This window comes from Palaemon carinicauda, chromosome 35 (assembly GCF_036898095.1).
Source record: "Palaemon carinicauda isolate YSFRI2023 chromosome 35, ASM3689809v2, whole genome shotgun sequence".
In the NCBI taxonomy this organism is placed as follows: domain Eukaryota; kingdom Metazoa; phylum Arthropoda; class Malacostraca; order Decapoda; family Palaemonidae; genus Palaemon; species Palaemon carinicauda.
Window position 1 is genome coordinate 55,041,630 of NC_090759.1, and position 2,783 is coordinate 55,044,412.

General features: G+C 40.0%; 1 long non-coding RNA gene across 1 annotated transcript; it reads left to right on the plus strand.

Moving 5' to 3' along the window:
- The first annotated feature begins 310 nt into the window (after window positions 1-310).
- On the plus strand, window positions 311-931 carry LOC137627503 (uncharacterized). The gene is made up of 2 exons (XR_011041170.1): window positions 311-488; window positions 641-931. It is a non-coding gene; the product is annotated as an uncharacterized lncRNA (long non-coding RNA).
- Window positions 932-2,783: the final 1,852 nt, after the last annotated feature.

Genomic DNA, 2,783 nt, shown 5'->3' on the forward strand with positions numbered 1-2,783 from the left:
ATAAGCGGCCATCGAAGAAAAACCTCAACTTTCAAAGGAGCCTTTGACATCGTATCAGACACTGAAAGGACGTAAACTGATTTTTTGAAAGAAAAAATCGGTTGTCTTAGAGCCGTGTTTTTTCTTTTGGCCGATCCCCATCCCCGTCCCCGTCTCCTGTTGGTTTTCAGCCGCTGCACTTCTGGGCGAGTAAGCCAGGCCCTGCTGGACTCGTGGCACCTCATCCTTCCTTAAGTCCTGGACGAGTTCCAGGGTCCAGCCAGCCCACCACCACTACCACCACCTCCAACAGCCTTAGTGTGCCTCTGGCCTTCGTTCGGTGAACGTGTGGTTGATAGTCGCTCCGGCCCAGGCCTCCATAGTAGCCTTCTTAGACTGCTCTTGTTATCAAAAGTGAAACAGGTGACAATGACATCACTAACAGCCCGTTTGGACATCATGGCTGAACGCGCGTGAAGTCCAAGGATCTGTCGTCGCTTAATTTTGAGGTGTTAATTAACCCCGAAGCTTTGATAATTTTTTTTTTTATATAAACGTGGATTTTTTTTAATCGAAATATACTGAACAAACTTCTTTTCGTCCTTGGGATTTCTAAAGGGAACTTATAGATAAAACTTTACCTTTTCCCTTCGCATTCCAGACCACAGTGTTTAAAGGAGCTAATTATCGTAGAAGTGAATTATTCGCTCGATTTGAAGTGGACCAACTTGGGGGTAGATAACATGTCAAGCCGAAGGGGAATGGCATGAGCCCCATCCTCATCAACCTCCTCCTCGTCTTCCTCCTCCCCTTGGGGAAGAACGCCCGCCGTGGGTGAGTCGCATCTTCCAAAAAGACTTCTAAAACTTTTAAAAGAATCCTCCTCCCACACGCCTCTCCTCTTCTTCTTCTTCTCCTGTGTGAGTCATCATCAAGGATTCAACCTGTGCAGGTAAGGATTGGAAGCAATTGAAGGCTACAGGTGCTGGGGAAGACACACTTACGCGATAACCCTTTTTTTTTATCCCTCCCATGAATTTTTTACCTCTACTGCCTTTTGTTTTTATCCCTAGGGGTGCAATGCAGTTTTTGTTAATGTGTACCATGTATATGTACGTATGTTAACACATATTAGTTAGGATATCATTGTGTTTATCTGTTATATGTAATGAATGTATATGGTATTTGTTATATTCGTGTCTTGTTTACATTTCAGCATTTGTGTATATATAAACCGTTGTAGGTTTATACCTACGTGTTCTATTTATGTATATACATACATATATTGTATGTTTTGGGAATTTTTATATTGTACATTTCCATGTAAATATAAGGTCCAAAGAAGGGTATCCTTATTTTCTATTAGGTTAAGCTTGCCATCAGACACTGTTTAGCTAATTGCCCATCCTTGTTATCCTAATTGGAATTGGAGGAGGCGTGCGTCACGCCCAATCGTGTCTCTTACAACTTATAAGGATTCTAATGGCTTCGTCTGCAGTTGCATGGTCTTCTGCCTAACCTTTATGTATTTTTGGTCTGTCTGATTTGCCGATTAAGCTTTTGACTTTTTCGTTGCTTTCGGTATTGTTTTTTTAGAAGAGCGTGCACCTGCTTACGTCACGGTGTTTGATTCCATCTAGGTATCTCTTTTTCTTTAGGTTGGTTTATTAGGGCTTTTTCGTGTGAAGGTAGTTTAGGGAAAAAGATTTGCTCATTCAAACGTATTAATTTGTTTAGTCACGACTTTACTATACTCTGCAGGGGTTAATTACGCCCGACAAGCCTATCATGTTTTTGGTTCAGTCTCTTTTTTTTTCTTTCTTTCTTTTTTTTGACACATTTAAGGAGAAACTTGCTGTTGATTATATGTACAAATTTGACCTAAGGTGGATATCGTAACTGAAAACGAATGATGATATTTTTGGGAGAGATAGGAATATAACTTTTGGAGAGGAGGGATATTTCTGGACATTTGTGTCTCTCGAGCCCCCCGAAAGATTTATAAAACCACTCAGGTCTACATCAACACCGCATAGGCTATATCTTAGGTAGCTTTAGCGGAGGATTATGGCCTTCAGGCACTTATGTTTTGAGTTTGAGTTTGTTTACATTTATAAATAGCCTCATAATGACTATTGATTAGATTTTAGTTATGACCAAACACTGCGGTATCAAAATTCAAGAGGCAACCAAAACGAGTTTTTATTCTTACATATTGACCTAATGTTGCCCTGCGGTACACTGACATTCTCATTATATTCAGACCATACCTAGCTGTATAGAATAATTATAAAACCAGTTTACATTTTGACATATCTAATCTTTAGAATAATTACAACACCTTATAGATTTAATTTTATCGTGACTTTGAGAAGAATAACGAATGCTAGATCTCCCAATCTTTCAGTAAATTATAGACAGCAAAGACCCTTACTGAAAAATTTAGCGGTTCCAGTGTCAGGTCACCGGAACCCACCTTCATTTAAGTAAATTCAAATGGTAAGAGAAAATGTCATTTGTATAAGTTTCTGAAGGGTTCTGCAACCTCCATAAATGTTTACAGCAAAGCCTTTGCATTATATCTATATGTGTGTAGGCGTTTTAATTTTTTTTTAGCCAATTAAATCTAGTAGATGGCCATAAGCATTGTGTTACCCATCAAAAACTAGAGCACACGATGTCAATCGCAAACTGCGCCCACATGGATCAGCTCAACTGAAGCCCTTATGGCCGACAACTTAATGAGGTTATACTTAGGAGAGAAGCTGCCGCGGCACCTTGGGGAACCCCGAGCTAATCAGCCA